The 21919-nt window shown below is 41.5% G+C and overlaps 1 long non-coding RNA gene across 1 annotated transcript in view; it reads left to right on the top strand.

Moving 5' to 3' along the window:
- The window catches only part of LOC141417305 (uncharacterized), a 50693-nt gene extending 31707 nt beyond the window's left edge, over positions 1 to 18986 (top strand). Inside the window, exons 3-4 of the long non-coding RNA XR_012441826.1 lie at positions 3900 to 3994; positions 18631 to 18986. This is a non-coding gene — a long non-coding RNA (uncharacterized lncRNA). The remainder of the gene's footprint in view (positions 1 to 3899; positions 3995 to 18630) is intronic.
- Positions 18987 to 21919: the final 2933 nt, after the last annotated feature.

Raw genomic sequence — 21919 nt, 5'->3', positions numbered from 1 at the left:
GAAACAGAGCGGCTGCGAATAGCAGAGGGAGGAAGAAAATCGCCACTCCAAATACCAGGCTCTATTCTCTCTGTGTGGGCACAGGTTTTATTACGATTACTTTTTTATTTCATGCATCATTAAAATGCTTTGGCATTTCCTCTAAGTCAGTACTTTTAAAAATTAATGAGGAAGGAAAGCTCTGAAGAAAAATATAATTTTGATTATTTGGAGCAAGGTGCTATGAAAGGCAGGGGCCAGAAATTGTCCATCAGTTATCCTTCTTCTCTTTCTCCCTCTCCCTCTCCTTCCCTCTCCTCTTTCTGTTTCGAGTGATGTTTTCTGTTAGATAGAGGACATCACTTTTCCCCAGCAGTGAGAGCTCTGAGTGTGTGATTGGAAGTCAGAGAACACTTGGGATTCTGAGACCGCATCTTTTCTGTGGCCTTGGGCAAGGCGCTTAACCTCTGGGTGCCTCAGTTTCCCTCTCTGCAAAATGGCTATAATGATACTTAATTACTTCACCATGCTGAGGTAAGGATTAATTAGTTGATGTTTGTGAATGGCTTTGAAGGCAGAAAATGCTACAACAGAGCTAGGCATTATTATTAATAATACATTTCAACTGAGTTAATAATTGTATTTGTGGTCTTACATTTCCCTGGCAGTTCCAGCTGGTGAACTTAATTTTTCAGCTTCACTCATTAAAAAGAAATAAAAAGCCACGCTGCTGGCAGAGAATAGCTGTGGTCTTCACTGAGGGGATGAATTTGTACTTGTCCTGGGCAAAAGGATCTCTCGTCCAGGGCCACTTTTAGGAGGGCCTGTCAAATGTCAAGGAGGACAGATGTTACTCTTATTGCTAAGCCATTCTAAAAATGAAGAAAATGCTGGTGAGAAATGTACACGATGAGAACAGAGCGGATCTGGGAGGTAACCACTTTCCAGAATTGATTCAATTCCTATGGTCTGGACCTAACCACAGAGTGGTTTATCTGTTCTCTGCCTAGCCTTGTTTTTCCTCTTCAGTCCTTTTTCTGGCCTCCACCCCTTCCTGTCCCAGGTCACTTCAGGGTGTGTTGGTGTGTGTAGTATATGTGTGTTAAAAATCTCTCGCAAGATCCATGTTCATTCACTTCTTAACTTTATGTCAACTCAGAGAAGCATTTGCACATCGTTTAACCAGGACCCATCAAAGTGACATGAGAACTTCATCAGGACGGTACCCTGGCAAAGCTCCCTGTTCATGGCAGAGGTTCAAGATCTGTTTGTCTCTCAGAGTTGGGTCTTGGAGATTTTCTGATATCCTAATGTAGAACACCTAGAAAAATGCTGTGATAACTGTCGAGGCTGGAAGGTACCGCTCCACCAAGAGTCAGTGCTCCCGACCAGGCTTTGGTTGAATGTGCAGGATGCAAGATTGCACTACTAAGTCAAAATCCCTGAGGCTGGGTACTTGATAAAGAAAAGAGGTTTATTTAGCTCAGAGTTCTGCAAGTTCAAGAATATGGTGCCAGCATTAGCCCAGTTCTAGTGAAGGTGTCACAGTGGCAGGAGTTCACATGAGAGGGAGAGACCACACTGAGAGACCGGAAGCCAGAGTGAGGTGAGGGGTGAGCTTCTTTTCTTTCTATCATCCCTCTTGTAAGAATGAACTCACTACCATAATCCCCTCTCCCCTTTCTAAGGTAATGGGGATTGATCTCAACAGTCTCGAGCTTGTTAGGCAGATGCTTTTCCACTTGAGCCTCATCTCGAGACCTTTTTGCTTTAAGTTTATTTCAGATAGTGTCTCATGCTTTTGCCCTGGCTGGCCCAGGACCACAATCTCCTGCTTCCACCTCCCAGATAGCTGGGATTACAGATGTATGCCTCCATGTCTGACTCACCTTAATCCCTTCTGGGGGAGATGCCTTCAGTAACCCAACAACTTCTCACCAGGTCCCACCTCTTAAAGGTCCCACCACCTCTTAATACTGTCATAGTGAAGATCATCTTCCACTCACTCAAACCATATCCAAACTACAGCAATGGTTTTCCCTGGAGGGGTGTTGAATTTTGCTGTTACCTAGCCTTATCTCACTCAGTGGTTCTCAAAGTGAAGTCCACAGACCACACTGTCAACATCAGCCAGGAACTGGTGAGAGAGGTGAAACCTCACACTCAGGTCTGAGACATACATAGGACTCCTTCAGTTCTCTGTGGATCACTGAGAGATTCTACACTCAATAGCCTCACAGTTGGGCAACAGAAAAAAAAAAATAAAAAAGCACATGGCAGAACTCAGGGCCTTTCCCCTTGTGGTGAAATTTTGTCTGGAAAATATGCACTTGGAAGGGAGCTGAGAAGGATGGCTTAGGTGGCTTCTTTGGCATTGTCTTTCCTGAACTCCTACCTATGCTTCCCTAAGACACCTGCCCAACCCCTTTCAGTTCGAATTTCCTCTGAATTTTCTTTATCTTCTGTGCAAATGAACACTCACATATACCTAGCATGGCGAGGTCGCTGCAATTTGATGTTACTCTTGACTTCTCAAGGCACTTGAATGCTCCATGAGGGCAGACATCCTGTCTTTGAGGGTTGGGCTTCTTACTGCCACTCCATGGCAATGTGTCCGCAGTGGAGTTTTGTAGCTTGGTCACTATGTGCTTAGACGTTTCCAAATAGAAGGGTGAGCAGATCAGGACCTGGTGATGAGAGGGAACTACATTGTAGATGCTCTTCTTGCTTTAGGTAGGTATACTTGGGCTTCAGACATAAGGTCATCATTGTCCACTTGGCAAGAACTTTGTGAGGATCTAACTTTGTGGTCACCCAGAAGACTTTGGCATCCAAACTTACTATTATTTGAAACAGGGTCTTGAGATGTAGCCCTGGCTGGCCTTGGACTCAAGATCCTCCTGCCTCAGCCTCCCAAATACTGGGATTACAGGTGTGCATCACCATGCTTGGCTCTAATTTTTTTTAAGGGACTCTGGTTACTAAGTGGGAGGCACTGGAAAAGTTTCTGAATTCTCCTGGCAACTTTGAAACTCAGGTATCCCCACCTTTGCTGTACATTTTATCTGAATTATGCATCAAGCAGTCAATCAACAAGAGATTTGCTGAATGCTTTCAACATGCTAAGTTTTTCTGACTCTTGCTGACAATCAGAAGCCCTTAGCTGAAGTCCTGTGTCCTTGACTTTGGGAAAGCTGTGATTTAATTGTGAGAACCCATGGTTTCCTTCAGCAGATTCTAGAGTTGATTTGAGTAATTGAACTTGGTGTAATTAAAGCCTAAGGGCTTGATACTGCCTTTTGAGAATGATAAAGAGCAACAAGTGTGACAGGGCTCCTGGCATTCAGTATCTCCCCATCGGCAGGACTCTCAGGTACCCCACAATCTGGAACTGATATCCCGGGGATAACAGTAATTAGAGTCTTCAAAGTACCAAGCAAACATTCATTAGCAGCTCTCAGGGAAGAAGAGAGAGAAAAGAAGAATGACATGGGGTCATTCCCATTTTCCCAACATGGGAAATCAAGGCAGGAACACTAGATGCTTGCCTAAAACCACATTCTGAAAACTGAATTCAACATGCAGGTGGCTTACTTTCCTATAAAATTGGGAAGCCCCTGTAAAATACATTTTTTTTTAATTGTGTAGCAGGGTTTCTCAATCTTTGTACCATTGGGTCTGAAAATTCTTTGGTGTTTGTGTATGTGTGTGAATTTGTGTGTGTTGGAAGGACAGTTCTTGTGCACTGTAAAGTGTTTAATAACATCTGGTCTTAGATACCAGTAATGTCCTCCACCCCTAGTTGTGACAAGTAAAAATGTCCCCAGACATTACCAAATGTCCCCTGGGGAGCAAAATAGCTCAGATTGTGAAGCATTCTGTTATACTAAATATATGATCTTAATATTCTATCTTGTAAGGTACTTCTGGTCTCTCCATTTCCTGAGCCAAGGAGAGCATTGTGTTTTTGGAGAGCTCACGCCTTCAACGGGATGTTCAAGCTCACACGAGTCAGGTAGGAGAAAGTTTCAAACCGAAAAGTCTCCTGTGACTGAGCTTAGACTTAAGACTGAGAATCACATACCACCCCACTCTCCGCCACAAAGTTACCAGGTGATTTTAGAGGCCTTCATACCTATGAGAGATGCCATGAAGTCTGTCCTGTGGATGAGAGATGTCATGAAGTCTGTCCTGTGGGGCTGAATCCCCTCCATCCACATTCAAACTTGTTTCGGAAATTGTGTATCTAAGAGCTAGACATCCTGGATGATAAGACATCAAAAAGTTTTATCCCCATTGGCACAGTTGAGTCAGAAATAAGAAACTGAGGCTTGTCTGGGGTGGACCTGGGACAACGCAAATGTCGCGTTGTCACTGGCAAACCCTGAGGTTAAGTGTCAGAATCGAACACTTGTAGCTAACCTGCTGCTCTGCACAGAGTGGCATTTCCTGGTAAGAGAGAGCTTGGCGAAGCAGGGGGCTTTCCTGTGAGGTCAGAATGACAAGATACCCCAGGATAGGACCTGGGGTAGCACATCTGCTCAGGTGTCTCTCCCTCCTCTCACTCTACTGCTTCCTCCATCAAGCCTGCAGCCTAGACTAAACCCACTCAGAGGTCCTGTTAGGCAGTTCAAGGTAAATTCCTGCTGAAGACTGGTTTCTGTGGTATCCCTGGTGGTTCATGGACATTCCTGCATCTTGGCCCCTTTGGCTGTGTTTGTCCCCTTTTTTGTCTTTGTGGAAAGGAAAGGACAATTTGTCCTTATTGTCTCTATTCTTGTCTTGGAGAAAAGCTATGATGGAAGTCTGAACCTCAGACACTAAAAACACAGATTGTTCTGGTGTTCAGCTGGGTTTGGGGATGCTGATGAGGGATATGGAGTGAAAGAGACCAGGTGTCTCAGCATGAAACAATTCAGAATACTAGAAGTGATACCCAATCTGATTTCCCAAGTGACTTTGTCTAATTGCACTCAGAGTTATGATTTTGAGATTCATCAGTATGGTAAGCACCTCCTCTTCAAAACTGAGTGATGTTCCATTGTAGGTATACACCATAAGTTTTTAATCCTTTCTCTTGTGAATGGACTTTTTAACACAATTTTTGGTAGTCCTGGGCAGTACTGGGATTTGAACGCAGGGCTTCACTCTTGTTAGGCAGATGCTGTACCCTTGAGACATGTGTCTAGCTAGCCATTTTTGCTCTGGTTTTTTTGGAGATAGAGTCTTGTTTTTTGCCTAAGCTGGCCTATACTGTGATCATTCTATTTTATGCTTCCCCTAGTAGCTGGGATGACAGGCATGTGCCACTGCACCCAGCTATTCATTGAGATCTAGACTTGCCCAGGCTGGCCTCACAATCTCAACCTCCAACTAGCTAGGATTGCAGACATGCACCAAGGGCTTCTGGCTTTGGCAAATATTTTTATTCAGGCAAAACCTGAATAAAACCTAGCAGTGGAATAATGGATCAGAAGGCTGCTATATGTTTAGCTTTGCAAGAAACTGCCAAACTGCTTTCCAAAGCAATTGTACCAGTTTATATTCAGGGATGGCTTCTTAGTCATTTTTGGAGGGGAAAACATTAGAGAATCTAACACTGTTGACTGTTGAATTAGAGAGCAAGTCCGCCATCAACATCTATCTGGGAGTTCCTACGTGACATCTTTTTGCAGAATTAAATCCCTGGCCAACTTTCCTGCTTGTTTCTCATTCATGAGGGAATGCATTTTATGGTATGTATTTCTGCAGGAGAAATAGTCATAATAACTAGTGAATATCCCTAAAAGTTCTCTTGAGTGAACTATTCCTCCTAAGGAGGCAAATTCCTTATCCAAGACCTGAAATTTGACCCAATTGAATTATTTAGTATATTGGTTAATACCCCATCCCCAATTCCATAGAGAACATTGTGGGAAAAATGGCAAGTCATGACTAAAATAAAAGTGTGTTTTCCCAAGTGACAAAGTATAGCAAGTGAGCAGATCATTGCAAAACCTTTCTTTGTCTTTGTGCTGTGTAACACAGGCCTCAAACTAAAATGATAATCATGCCGTTGGTTGTATTTCATTGATCTCTAGCTATGTGTGACTAAAACTCAAGTGTTCTAGAAGGTTAAGGAAGGGCACCAAGATTGGGTTGGAATGCACACATGAACTGATCCTATATGAAGCAGCAACTGTGGAAGAGGCTCCAGGCAACCACAGGCCAAGCAAGGGCAGCTTGGGGGGTTCAACTGGAATGGGGAGGTAATGGAAGACCGTCCTAGGTCACACATGAAAAGCAGAGGGGAACTTAGCTGCAGTTCTGTGTTTTTCGGGGAACAGAAGAAAGAAACAGAATCCTTCTGCCCACTCCGAACCAACATTTTGGCTCAGCTCTTGATTCTGAGTGGCACAGGAACCGGATTTTAGATAAAGAAGAGACGTTTCTGTTACCTTGTAAGGCAGGAAATGGGGTTTGGTCCTGGGATTCCTCCTTTGAGTGTGTGGGCGGCATGACTTCCTGTTTCTTCTTCTTTTTTAATCTTTCTTTCTTTCTTTCTTTCTTTTTTTTTAAGCGTTTACATTTGGAAAACATAGTTAATGCCCTGAAATTTTTCTTTGGAAAATTCCAATAAATAAATAAAAATTCAACTTTATTTTCTGGGTCTTGGAAAGACCACTTTGACTCTGCCTTTTGTTTAGTATGTCAAGTGTATAATGCAAAATGCATTTTCTGTAAGGAGATTAACATTGTCAGGCTGCTCAATTTAGAGGATGGTACTAACTGGCCGCTAAAGTAAACATATGGTTTGATGGCTGTGGTTTTCAACTAATTCCACAAAGAGAGATATAAGTGATAGAGATCAAACCATCATATCATTATTTAATTTTTTTTCCTCCATTTTTCATTCTATAAGAATCACTGGGTTATGACCTTTAAAATGTCTCTTTTGGGGAGGGAATCACTATTTTGATTTATCTCTCTCTTTTTTAAAAGAGAAAATAATTCTTATCCAATTTTTAGTGTAACAATTATGAGTTGGGAGATTAATGTAATATCATAGTCCCCATCAGTGCATGGAGGGCTTGTTAAAACTCAGATCTTTAACTGGAGGGGTAGCTTAGTGGAAGAGCACTGGCTAGCATGTATGAGCCCTGGGTTTGATCACTAGCACCACAAAACAGACAAACAAACAAACAGCTGGCCTAAGGTCTCTGAGCCCACGGTGATAATTTCCAATTCAGTAGATATCGTGGAGGACCAGCTTGGAGAAGCACTGGTCTAGTTTGACCAATCACACTAGGTGTTTGGATTCTTAGGTTCTAGACTCCTAGAACTGTGAAGTTTTGAAACTTGAGTCCTTGGCGAGTACTGAGTGCAGGGGTTGGCTGGCAAAATTCTATAAAGAGCCAGATAGTAAATATTACAAGCTTTCCTGATTACAAAGTTTCTATTGCAACAGCTCAACTCCTATTTTAACGCTGCTGTTATAGTTTGAAAGCAGCCAGAGACATTTACAAACAAATGAGCATCACATGTTCCAATAAAACTTTATTTACATAGACTGGCAGCCAGCCAGTTGGTTGCCTCCCTTGGTCCAGTCTAAGCTTTCAATTTACATATGAGGAGAATGACTTCCAGAGAGGTTAGTTGACAATGACATAGGTGTTTAAATGCATGCCACTTTACTACCAACCAGCTAGTTGACCTGAGGTAAGATGCTTTGCGCTACCATCTATAAAATAAGGTGTGTTAGCTAATGGTACAGTTTGCTAGAGTTGCTATAACAGGATTCCACACACTGGGTGGCTTAAACAATAAAAATTTTTTTTCTTTCAGTTGTGGAGGCTGGGAATATCAGATCAAAGTATTAGGAGGTTGGTTTCTTTTGGGGCTTCTCTCCTTGGCTCCCAGATAGCCACCTTCCTATTGTGTCTTCATGTGACGTTTTCTCTGTATGTTCCATCCCCAGTGTCTTCTTCTTTTTTTAAGGACACCAGTGCCATGGGACTAGGGATCATCCTAATGGCCTCATTGTAACTTAATGCCTCTCTAAAGGCTGCGTCTCCCAATACAGTCACATTCTTAGGAGTTCTGAGAGGTTGGGCTTTCAAGATTTGAATTCTGGGTGAGGAGGGGGACACAATTCAGCCCACGGTATTATCTATTGAGTGAGTCATCCTAAAACTTAGTGGCTGAAAACAATAAAAATATATTTTCTCACAGTTTGTTTCTGTGGGTCCTGAATTAAGAGAAGATTAGCTGGATGCTTCTGGTTCAAGCTCTCTTTCCTGTGTCTGCAGTAAAACCCTCCATCAGGGCTGTGGTGTCATCTGAAAGCTCAGGGGAAGGGTCCATGCTTATTCATGTGGTTCTTGAGTACACTCTGCTCTTTGTGGGATGTTGGTCTCAGACCCCTGTTGGTCACTGGTGGAAGTCTCCCTCAGTTCCTTTTTACCTGGACCTCTCCACAGGGCAGCTCACAATGTAGCAGCTGTTTCCTCAGAAAGAGGAGGAGAGTGAGATATGGAGAGCTAGTCTTTTTCTAACTGAACCTCAGGAGAGACAGTCCATCATTTTTGAGACATTCTGATGGTTCTAAGTAAGCCACAAGTCTGGCCTTCACTCCACTGGGAGAAGATTACACAAGATGTTGCTGTAGTTTGAATCCAGAATGTCCACCAAGGCTCATGTACTATTGGGAGGCAGTGGACTTGTTGGAGGTGGGGCCAAGTGGGAAGTTTTAGGTCACTGTGCCCGTGAAGGAGATTGTGCAACTCTGGTCTCTACCTCCTTTTATTTTCTGGCCAAGACATGAATGGCTTTGCTTCTCCATGCACTCCCTGCCATGATGTACTGCTCTGCTTTACTACAGGCCCAAAAGCAGTGGGACCTACTGGCCACGGACAGAAGCCTCCAAAACTGAGATGAAATGAACCTTTTCATTTTATAAAGTTGATTTACTCAGTTATTTGTTACAATAACAGAAAACTGAGTAACACAGATGTGAATATAAGCAGAAAGGATCACCAGGGGCCTTATTGGAGGCTAGCTACCAGAGAAAGGAAGCTGACCGCACATAAGCTAATGCCACCGTGGTCTTAGTTTTTGAAACAAGGTCTCACTACATAGCTCAGGCTGACCTCAAACATAGAATGTAGCCCAGGTTGGCCTTGAACTCTTGATCTTCCTGCCTCTGCCTCCCAAGTGCTAAGGTTACAGGAGTGCATCCACCACACCTGGCTTCCTCTGGTCTTAAAATTGTTTTTCATTTTTCAGGTTCTTTCCAGTCCTGTGATACTTTGATTTCCCTTTTGTTGGTCTGTTTTAGTTTGTTTAAGCCTAGAGAACTTAATTGTTTTCACATTATCTAACAAGTCTATGAAACAGAATATATCTGGAAGTTACGAAGATTTGGCAGTTATGGATTTGTGTCTTTCACCAATTTGAGTCTGAACTTGAACACTTACATCTTTGTGTGTCAAAGTTGGCCACATCAATATACACGCCATCTTTCATGCTTTAAAAATAAGGTGACATTGACCCTCCTCTGGTGAGAGATTGTGCTTCTTGCCTTGAATCTTGGAGGACATGAGGCTATGCAATTTAGAAAGTTAGGTGAGAGAATGCATGTCAGCTCTCTCTCTCTCTCTCTGTCAGTGCTCAACCTTTAAAGCAGTCACTATGCCATGACTACCCCCTAGAAGAAGAAAGCATAGAGAGACCCCACAGAGAGATACTGAGACTCCTAGCCCTAAGCCAGATGTGTGATTGAGCATGACTTTAGGCATTCCAGCCCAGCCGTTGAGTGGAGCAATGACCTCCTCCCACTGAGTCTTGTCAAAATGATGATTCATGAGCAAAATAAATGTGCTATTAAGTTTCGAGCCATTAAGTGTTGGAGAAGTTTGCACAGTATTTATACAATTAATTTACACAAAAAGTTTTTATTCGATTGGGATCATAAAGGGTTTTCCATGACATTAAATATTTTTACAAATCTTGGTTTTTAACCATAATGTCATTTTTTTCCAACTTGTGTCAGCTTGTGCTGGCAAACATTTAACAGGTGCTTATGAGGTAATGTCAGGGATGATCCAGAGTCCTTGTCCTTTTTTGTCAATAACAGCAGCATCTTTTCTCCTTATTTGCTTCAAGGAATCCCCTGAAGACCTGTATGCCTTGCTGGTTGAGCAGCCTTGTTCCATGAGCCAGGTGACTTCTAGTTTTATGACAATGTTGGTTAAACACACAAGGTTCTCTGAGTAGGGGAGTGCCATTCCTAGAAGTGTAAATAAGTCCCACTATTTTATTTAGCATTGATTTATTTGACTCTCTGTCTCTCATCATTTAAAAAAAGAATAACTTTGGGCTGATAAGTGAAGTCACACATTCATGAAACTCATGACAAAGGAAATGGTTGCTACTTAATAGGCAAATGTGAAGTTTAAAGTAGCTCTGAAAGAAAGGGAGAAATTACTTTGCCTGGTTTGAGACATTCTATTGCTTTCTTAATAAGGCCATCAGCTTCCAAATCAATGAGGTGAGGTTTGGTCTTATTATTCAATGAACAAATGCCAGCAACTCCTCTTTGTTTTTGTAAATACTGCGACCTTTGGGGAGGTGCTGTGCTGAGTATCTATGACACATTCATGTGACTATTACTCTTATTCGGTGTTGTTTTGAAGCTCTACATAAAGCCACTCATTCCACACATAAAGCTTTATTGAGCGTCTATTGTCAGGAATTGCTAAGCACAGTGGATAAAGATTAATCACACATAATTCCCATCTTCAAGGAGTTGAAGCCTTGTAGAGGCTCAGGTTTCTCTCAAGCTTCTTTCCTATTTGCAGTTGTCTGCTCATTGTCTGATCTCTACACATCAGTTCTGAGATTCCCAATTCCTTTCAGGTGGCTGCAAGTTTTCATGTGCATTGGGTCTTGCTGATATAAGAAAAATGCAGTTGTAAATGGGTCCTGGACTTTAGGCAATTCATGTGGCATTTATTAGTGGTGAGATGTTAGCATCTCTAGTTAATGTTCCTCTTAAGAGTATTGACAGACTTGAAAGAACAAGGAAATCTAGAATATTGTCCTGACTTCACTACTTCCTAAGTGTGTTACTTTGGCCTTTGATTTCTCATTTGTATAATTAGTCTGTCTTAAAGGAACATTTCCTTTCAAGAACATTTCTTGTTCAAGATTTTATATTTCTAGATCTGATATCTGAAGATAAAATATAAACAAGTGCATGCAGTGCCTCCTACCACAGCACCGGGCTGCTCCTGAGAATGGTCTCTGATTGTTACAGATGTCACCTTTTGTACCACATGAGAATGATTTTCTGCTGGGCCTTATAGCACATTAACTGTAGAGATCTGAATTGTGTGGAAGTTGGCACCAGGTGCTGTGGGGGAGGGGGTTCTTGTGAATACAGAATATGGAGTAACTAATCAGGGAGGGCCGTCGTGTGGCTCCGAAGTAGGTTGCAGTGTACTAGTGCAGGAGTGTGATTGCCAACTCTGATACTGAATCATTCCTAGTTCAAAGTCATGGAGATGAAAAACTATAGATGCCGCCCATGGAAATAATCAGCAATACTCCATTATCAGTACTCACTCAGTATCTTCTCCAGTTTGCTCATGTCTATTCATGGACTGGTCATGGTAACGCCTCTGGAACACACCATTGGGTATCATTTACGAAAATATTTTAGGTATGTTCTATGGCATGATGATGCAAATAAGGCAGCTGAGGGAAAGTGATTCCGCTTCGCTTTGGTAGTCCAAGTCTGCTACGCTAGTCCGCCCTATTATGGTGTCTTTTACATTGCTATTTTAAATATTTTTATGGGTCAAATAACTGCAAAACATATCAAACTACTATTTTATTGAACATACATTAGAAAAGGTAATGTGATACATTATAAAATGTAAATTAAAAATATATTAGAGAAAATAAAATGAAAAACATTCTTTTGTTATGTAAAGACATTTACTTTCATTTTTTTTTCTTTTTTTATTATTATTGTGTTAGGGATATATTGTGACATTTACGAAAGTTCTTACAGCATATCATAGTTGAATTCACCCCGTCTATCATTCTCCTTTATCCCATCTCCCCCATTCCTGGAACAGTTACTTTAATTTAGCATTGGCTTGTCTGTCCCTCATGTGCTGGCCTCTGTGCTTCTTTGGGTAGGAATGAGTCACAGTCATATTTGTGTTCTCCATGGAGTTCAGAACATAATAAGTACTCAGTCATATATGTTGTATATATGACCACATATAAGTTAAATGACTTAAAACAACTATTGTAATTTTTCCTTTGTTAACTATCTGTTGAAAAACAAGTGTAATGTATTTGCCAACTATTTATTGAATGCTCACTGTATTGATGACAGTGCTAAAGATCTATAATCTGCAGTCAAAGATCACACTGTATTACTCCATCTGAAGTCAATGGCACAGTGCCATCAGTAGTTAGAAATGAAATAAAGGTCAGATTGTTTTCTCCTTTATGCTAAAAGGGTCAAGTACACATGTAGATTAAATGGTGTACTGCAGCTCTTCTGTAGTAGTGTATGACTTTGAGTCAAAGCTAACCTGTTTTTTTGAGAGCAGCTCGTGTCCATGGTTCCTGTTCTGCTTCCTTCCCTGGTCAGTGTGGAACACCAGATAATGAAGTAAGCCATAGGCTTTTTGAGCTGCTAGAATTTTCTTCAGTTTGGAGTAGGAAATTGGGTGGGACTTGGGAAAATCTGTTGCTTCTCAGACATTTAGAAATTAGTTTTGTTTCTAATTACAGCACTAAAGTAGTCTTACAGATTTTGGAAGCAATTCTGTAGCTAACTTCTTTGTCATTTGAAAAATACAGTCAAATTTTATGACAATATATCAAAAATGGTAGTAGGTGGAGTAAGGCCAGGTAATTGAATTTGTTCTCTAGTCATTCTGGTATTTCTCTGTAACTTTGTGAAATTGAGATGAAATGGGGATAGATGTTTATAAGTACACTTATAGGGAGAGATGTTATAAGGAATAAAAAATTGTGTTAATATAGGGACTTCTTAACTGTGATGGTTAATTTCATGCATCAACTTGTCTGTGTCATAAGCAGGAGAGGTACTCCAGCTGAGTTCCTGCGTCTGGCTTTTCCAGGTTCTACAGCAGGTGGTCTTTGGACTTGAAGTAGAACTTTGGCTGTCTTGAGTCTCTAGGCTGATGGCTAACCTTGCAGATTTCAGATGTGACAGCCTCTATAATCATGTGACTCCCATCCCTTATAATGAATCTCCTTATATACTTATATAAGTTATAGTGTTTCCTACAAGTATTATTGGTTTTATTTCTCTGGAAAAATCATGAATAATAAAAATCTAATCTTGTCTGTCTTGAACATTCAAAGGATTGTTTCAGTATCTCTTCTGTGGAAAATAGGAAGGTAACAGACTCTTGGCTAATGGAATAGCAGAGAGATTAAGGAGGTTCTTTCCATAGCTCAGTTGGAGGTTAGGGATAGCGTATCAAACTCCTGAATCATCAAACAAAGGAAGTACATCTCACAAAGAACAGACAACATCAACCAAACTTAATTTCATGTAACCATTTTCCCCTTGTACCACTTTGGTGAGTTTATCAATCCTTTACCAAGAATATCTCCATAATAGACTGTCTCCATAGGTCTTAAAAATGGTCCCACTCCTCCTACCACACAGATAGTGTATGTCCCCATCCTTAGAACTTACAATGTGGTGATTATCCGTTTCTTTGGTCTTAGACAGGACTCACTAAATTTGTGTTAAATAAATGACTAAATGGATTTCCAGTCTGAGGACGTTAAGAAGGAAATCCTACAAAATCTTTTAAATGGTTGCATCAAAAGACTTCTGCAAATATGGTAGTGTTGTCTACCTAAATGAGAGCTTAAAATAAAAAATTGCTGGTTGCATTTAGTAGACTAACCAGGAAAAGTGATGAGAATTGAAAGTTTTGAGGGATTGTTTTAAGGACTTATTATAAAGGGTTACTTCTCTGATCTCAGATGCATTATTTTACATCTATGTTTCCACTAAGTTCCAGTATCCGTCTGGCCCTGGCTAGACCACAGGGAAGGAGAAGACTGGGTGGTGAGAGACAGGCTAATCTGTGATTATCACAAGGAGTTGGGGTGGGAGAGCAGCTGAATGTTTGCAGAGTGGTTCTTCTTTCCTAAAGCCATTAGTTATATTACACTTTCTTATTATTTCATTTTAATTGCTGATTATATTGTCTTCTCATGTAGCACACGTGAGAGAGAGAGAGAGAGAGAGAGAGAGAAAGAGAGAGAAAGAAAGAGAGAGAGAGAGTCCTCCTCTCTCATGTCCCAGAGGAGGACTTTGGTAAATATTCAGAGTCAGATCTAATAGTAATAATTTCCACCTGCTGTCATGTAGTCTCAGATTATGCATACAGGTGGTGGTTTTTATTTTTTCCATCCAAGAATCTTAAGGCACCTTAGAAACATTAATTAGACACTGGACCTCTTTGAAGTTGATCCTATCCCCGTATGTACATGATGAAATGCGGGAGGGGAGAGGTTAATGAGTAAGACCAGGACCACACAGAAATTCCATGAGAGAGCCAGGAAAAGGATAGCTTCCCAGTGAGGGGGCCCAAACAAGGAAATACTGAGAAGACATGCCTGTTTGCCAGGTTCTTAGAATTCACCTGGAATTTCCACCCCCCATTGCATTTACATGTCAGCTACCCTCTCCCCTCTTCCCTCCAACACAAAGAAAACCTAAAGAACTCTGAGATAATTACCATCACTCTCAGGGTGTGTTAGCCTGTAGCCCATTGAGCTGAGGAGTCCTCTGGGACCCACAGGCATCATGGGTACACTGCCTGTCAGTTCTCAGCCAGAATATATGTCCTGTTTAGGACTGTTTCTTTTCCCCTACCTTCTCTCTCTCTCTCTCTCTCTTTCTCTCTCTCTCTAATTGTGATCTGTCAGTTATCTTCCCACAATTAAATCCATGTAAGGCAATATAAAGTTCACTAAAATTATTCAGGGCAAGGGTAGCTCCCTCCTCCCACTGAAATTGTGCAGAGATTAGTCACTCTGGTTCTGAAAAGGCAAAAACAGTAGGTATCTGGGTGAAGAAAGAAAGAAAGGGAAGATTTTAGGAATAAGAAAGTTCAACGAGCGGAGGGGCAAGATCTCAATAAAAACATTATCTTCTCTGTGCTTGAATTTCTATTACACTTTTCACACATTTCTTTCTCCAAACCATTCTGATGAGGCCATTGAAGAAGGGACTCTGGAAGGAAGTCATTCCGCATCTGAAATCTTCTATTTCTCTAACCTTCTTCAATGGACTAGTCAGAGGAATGGTGACTTGTGAGGAGGGGTAAGGGAATGCAAATAGGGAGAGCTTGAAAGTTCTACAGGGGGATTTGAAGTGAAGTTAATGAATAATGTAGTTCATACAGCTCCTTTGGGGGGGAGCTTTTGTTTTTTGTTTGTTTTTTTAAACCCTTAACCAGTGCTGTTCAAGAGAGGCTCTTGTGGGTCTTTATGAGAAAACATGAACACTGATTTCGAAGAATGGGGGACAAGACTATCCTCAAAAGATGGGAAATGGAGTTAAGTATTTGTTGGAAGACTCACTAACCAAAGACAGTCTCCAGAGCATTTGGAAGGAAGTAAGGTGGCTTTGTGTGCGTGAGTGGACCAAGAGCCTGGGGTACATAGCTCCTGGGTGTTATAGGAAAGAGCAGCAGAACATGGTGAGACAATTAAAACCTAGGCTGCAACAAATTGTTTTTAGAGCAAAGAAGTGATTATACAACTAAAGAGTAGGAAAGAAAATGGAAGAAAGCAGACCAGATTGAGGACAATGACACAAAACACTTAAATTTCTTGTTTTCATGGAGCAGAAGAAAAGTGTAGCATAAAAAGAGAAATGTGTTCCTTCCTAAAGAACAGTCTTGAGTGTACAGGTTCCAGAATCCTTGGTCAGGGCCCAGCTAATATTATGTTTATTTGGAGACTGATTTTGATGAGAGGAACCAACAAAAGCCCTAATTTCTATGGGGCTTAGCAGTGGCAGGTCACTTGGTGCTCCTCGTGCCCTGAGCTGAATTGCTCTTCCTCCTGGGAGTTCAATGCTCCCTCCCATAGCCTCTCCTGTCCCCACACCTCTCCACTCCTTTTTTGCACAAAGAAAGCAAGTGCTGCTGCCCAGCAGCAAAGCTGCACAACTACATGCCTGCTTTGGGGACGGACAGGATACCATTTTGGCTGGAGCCAGATGAAATTGCTGCCAATTTTCTCTAAGTTTCCCTCTCTTTCAAAATTCCAAATACCAGCACACAAACACTCGCAGGTCCTGGCTGGTTTCCCTTTCTGGAGTAATTAACTGAAACGCACATTATGATTCCACCTCATCCTGCTGATGCCTCCTTTAGCCAGAATCTGAGGGGCAAGTCTCTTCGTTCCCAGAGGGAGAGTGTTTGGCTGCTTTGGAGCATTTGGCATACTGGAATGGTCCTTTGTTCCCAGTTTGGATTTGCCAAAGGCTTTCACCTGGCCACATCTCTCTGGGTGCTGTCAGACTCCTTGGTTATAAAATGAGAAAATCATTTCTCAAGCTCTCTTCAAAGGACTAGCCAAAGGAATGGTGGCTTATGGGTAGGGGAAAGGGAAGGCAAATATGGAGAACCTGAAAGTTCTGCAGAGGGATTGAGAGTTAAGTTAATAAATCATGGTATGTTATCACAGTTTTGAAGCAGAAATATGACCTGATGAGAGCAAAATTAACTTGATGGGAAGGGAGCAAGAGGAAGTCAGTAGTCAGGACTAGAGACAAGGTAGGACTCTAGGAAGCTGTGTTATACTCAAGAATGTGGTTATGGGAACTGGGTTTTGGACATGGATCTGGAAATGAGACAGTAGTTACCAGAGGCTGGTCTAAGGAGAGTGTGCAGTAGTGCTCTCAAAGTGTAGCCCCTTGGCCCCAGCCAGATCTCCTGATTCAGAAACTCTTACTAAATCTATCTTTTAGTAAGGCCTTCTGATGATTTCACTGAAAACCTAACTGTTGTATTCTACCTGGCAGATCATACAGATGAGGGTTAGGACACTTGGGTGCTACTTCTGATTCTGAAAGCAAAGCAATAAATTATATCTTGTAACCTTTAAGCATTCTGCATTTCATATCTCTAAAATGGAGTGCATCAATTAGGAGCTGTGTTTTGTTGCATATAAAAGAAAACCCTAAATAATAATGTCCGAAACACCAAAGGCATTATTGTTTCACATAAAAGATGTCTAGAGTCAAGTTATCCAGGCCTAGTGTGGCAGCTCCACAAAGTCAGCATGGAGCAAGGTACTTTCATTTTTTTGTTCTGCCATCCTCAGCACCAGCGTATGAGTTTTCTATTGCTGCTATAACGAATGACCACCAATTCAGTGTCCCAAAACACACAATTGTATTATTGTACAGTTGTGGAAATCAGGAGTCCAAAATGGAATACAATGAAGGGGATACAATCAGCGGGTACAATCAAGGGCCACAGCCCTGTGTTCCTGATGGAGGCGTTAAGGAAGAAACTATTTCTTTGCCTTTTGGATTTTCTAGAAGCTGCTGAAGTCGTCTGGCTTGTGGCCCCTTTCTCCATTTTCAGAGCTGGCATTGTTGGCTCATCTCTCACTCTGCCATCTCTCTAGTTTTCTTCTGTCTCCCTCTTCCATTTCTAAGGACTCTTGTGATTAATTGGGCCCATTTGGATAATCCATGGTGATCTCCTATTTTATGGCCAGCTCATTAGTAATATTTATTCCATCTGCAAACTGAATTCTGGTTTGCTACATCATGGAAGTTATTCACAGGTTCCAGAGATTGGATGTGGGCATCTCTGAAGAGGAGGAAGGGGGCATTAGTCTGCCTTCCATCCTGTAGGCTGACTCATGGTTCTTAATAGCTACTACAATTCCTGCTGTCATGTCAGATTACCAGGGAGCAGGAAGGAGGAAGTGGGGAAAGAGAAAAGTGATACTTGCCAGCTAAGTTAGAGCCAACACATTTCTGCCAAGCTCTCCTTATCCAGAACTTAGTCACCTGGCCACATCTAGCTGCAAGGGAGACTGGGAAGTATGGCCCTTTCTTCCTGGTAGTAACATGCTCAGCTCAAACCAAGATTCTGTTCCTGTGGAAGGAGGGAGGGAGGCTGTTAGATAGGCAGCCGGCAGCTTCTCCCTTTAGTGGCAGAGAGAGGGCTCTTGATTTTCTTCCTCTCAAGATTCCACGGCCCTCAGAGGTAAGGTGTAGAATAAAATGACAGCTTTAGGTTGAAAAATGATGCTAGAAGTGAGATGTTTAGGAGAGGGAAGAAAGATGTCTTTGCTTTCTATTTTGTTCTAAGGCATTTGGGTTCATCTGTGTATTGTTGAGTATCTTAAGGAACCAGATGTACATTACAAACATTTATCATTACCTAGGTTCTGTGCAAAAAAACCCTTCTGGTGACTTATTACTTTTTGAACCCCAACAAAAGAAAAGTCTCATTATTTAACAAATAAGCTGTTGTTTACATTTGCAATTAAAGATTAGGGCTAGAGAGTATCACGTGGAACTTTCCAGAGATACACTACTTTTTAACAGTCCCCTACTCTCCTGAACAGACCACATTCAGGTGACGAAACCCTTCAAGATCCATCTTCTTAAGCCCGGGCTGGCGCACACCTGGAGTCCCAGATACTTGGAGACCAACCTGGGTAACATGCTGACATCCTGTCTCAAAAACAAAACAAAACGAAGAAACAAGAAGCACCACCATCACCACCACCACCACCACCACCATCACTACCGCTCCTTTCCACCAAAACCCATCTTCTCTAAGGATAGGGACCCTGTTTTGTTCAACAAATAGGCCTAAGGACGGAAGAGAGGCAAGTTTGCAACTTTTCTTTAAAAAAAAATTAATGTTAAATAGTAATCTGTTGATTAATATTATTATTTTTATGTGTCTTTAATTTTAAATAATTCAACACTATTTTATGTCTTTTTAAACATTAGTTTCCTCTACCTACCTGTTTTGGGATTGCATCTATGGGTTTGTCTGCAGACATTCTATTTGGGAAGATGTTTACATAGTCAATATGGTTCCCATTGAACACCTCATAGCTTCTTTTTTCCCCCATTTTTATTAGGATATATTTGTTGTACAGGGGAAAGTCATTGTGACAATTACCTCTTTGTTTCTTCACGTTCTTGCTCTTTAGCCGAGAATATTGAGCAAAGTCTTATAGACACGAGGGACTTGGGCTGCCGCCAGTGGTTCCTCCTGCCTCTCTGCCTTTTTCTTTCTTCAAGTGTGGGAGTCCTGCTTGGCATGATCGCTGCTGAAGCCAGTGGTCTGCTCATTAGAGAAGTGGTTGTACTTGGTGGGAATGTAGACGACTGGCAGTGAAGCGAGTCCTGCCGCAGGAATGGCCTAACATAAACAATAATAACCATAGTAATAATCTGCCTTTCGTGAGAGCTTTCATCGAGGAACCAAAGTACATTATGAGCATTAACTCATTAATCTTCACAACGCCCCTGTGAGGGAGAATTAAGTGCAAGTAATCATAATTATTACTGTCATTATCCTTCAAACAATTCCCAGATGTGCTGTGGCTAAACTGGCATACTTTGGGGATATTTTTTTATAGGGACCCTAAACTTTTGGCAGGAGTACACATCTTCCCCTCTCCCCCTTGCTCACTTACTGAATAAATATGGGATTTGTTTTTGATGCATGAGGGTCCCGGGAAAGAATGGGTGGGAAATATTTTTAAGGAAGGTGGTCCACTTTTCTTTGTCTATTGAGAGGTCAGGTGGCTATAGTGGATCCCAACCAGGTTCCTAGAACGATTTACAGATTTCACTTTAAAGCTCTATATGATGTTTCTGATTTTGGTTTTATGTCTTCAGGTAAGGGCTTGAGAAGTATCATTCTACATGTAGCATCCTGTTTACTCTGATACCGTTTAAATTAGAGCAGTGTCCTCAGCATCAAGCGTCAGAGGCTTCACAATCAGCAGCATCCTCTGCATGTAGCTGCAAGTCCCCTGGGATATGCAGATGTGCCCGTGCCATAGGTATATTTGTGTTTCTGCACCTGTGCCACCACCTTGTCCCATTGTTGGGAAAAATAGGTGGACTCAGAGTTTCAACATAATGATGAGAAAAACAGAAGCCTTCAGAGAAAGTGCATTTTATTAATTAAGAGTGAAAATGGGTGAATCTGTTGGTGGAAAGGGCCAGATAGATGCAAGGATGCCTACGTGGTTTTGTATCTTCTGGTTTTTGTTTGTTTGTTTGATTGACTTTTTTTTTTTTAAGGAAGGATCTTACCACGTATCCCAGGCTGGCCTTGAACTTGCTATGTAGTCCAAGCTTGCTTCAGATGCTTAATTTTATTCTCAAGTGCTGGGATTCCAAGTGTATGCCACCACACCTTGTTGTATATTTTAAAATAGGCATTAATTTATTAGTACACAAATAGTTATTATACAAATAGTGTGCTCCATAGGAAGTTTGGAAAATGGAATGAAAAAAAAATTGCCTATAAGCCCAGTACTAAGAGAAATTTGCTGTATTTCCTTTGATACTTTTAATGCTGATGTTCAAATTTATGTTATAAACTTTAGAGTATATGAATTTTTATTGTTTGTAAATAGATAAGGACATACACATTTAGCAATGAGAGAATGAAAGAAGACTGTGAAGGAAATAGGGAAGAAGTCAAAGAACCATACAGAGTCCCCATGTACTGGGGAAGCACAGGGTCAGAAAGACCAGGAATTCAGTGTGGCACTGAGAGACAGTTGAGGATCTAAGTCTTAGCTGCGAAAATCATTAAAAAACCAGGTGATCAGTGAATATGGGAAGAAGATCTTCAATAACAATTAATAGCTCACGTGAATTGTCAGGCATTTTCCATGTGTTATTCTTAACCCTCTTATCAACCTTACCAAGTTGACAGAAGATTCCAGCCTAACTAGGGAGAAAGCTAAAATTCAGAGACATGAAGTGACTTTTCCATGACATTATTAAGTGGCAGAAGTGGAATTGAAACTCAGGCTGCCTTTGCCTACAAAACTCATGCTTCGCTTCCTACTCCTCTGAAATTCCAGAGCCTTTCGAAACTTCCCAGCATGATGAAGAAATGAGGAGTGAGGAGTAAGAAAGAGCTTTAAGACTTATGGATGATGATTGGGTGGGAAATTCATACTGTTAGTAGGCAGAAGCAGCAGTGAGAGTGGCTAAAGAGGGAATCCATGGGAAAGACAACCAAGAAGATGGCTGTCAAAGGACACCGAGCAAGAGCAAAATCAATGGCTTAGCAGCTATTGTAGTGGAAGGTTGTTCTGAAGGCAGAAACAAATATGCTCATGCTGTATTAGTTAGGTTTTGTGCTGCTATGATCAAATACCTGAGCAACATGACTTAAAGGAGGAAGGATTTATTTTGCTCATGCTTTTAGAGGGTTCAGTACCTGAGTGGCCCCATGCACCTGGGCAAAATACCATGATGGTGGGAGTGGGTAGTAGGGGAGGTTCTTCACATCATGACAGCCAGGGGAGGGAGAGAGAGAGAAAGAAAGAGCAGGAAAGGGGATGGAAAGAGTAGAAAAGAGAGAGAAGAGAAGAGAAGCAAAGAGAATAGACGAGGAGAGAAGAGATGGGAGAGGAGGAGGTTTTGATTTCCAGAAGGATGTGCTGAGGGCAGTCTCTTGGAAGTAGGGGGTTCACATGATAGAGACCCATGCTGTGACAATATTGGTGGATGACTGGTATGAGAAGATTGGAACTGCTGTGACTGGGGAGACAAACATATCAAATTCTCAGTGCCATATTTTCATCAGTGACATAAAAGCAGAAAACGGCAGGAGGAGTCAAGTATGAATGATATGCTATCATGGCT

Source organism: Castor canadensis, chromosome 15 (assembly GCF_047511655.1).
Source record: "Castor canadensis chromosome 15, mCasCan1.hap1v2, whole genome shotgun sequence".
In the NCBI taxonomy this organism is placed as follows: domain Eukaryota; kingdom Metazoa; phylum Chordata; class Mammalia; order Rodentia; family Castoridae; genus Castor; species Castor canadensis.
This window is presented reverse-complemented; position numbering and strand designations above follow the sequence as displayed.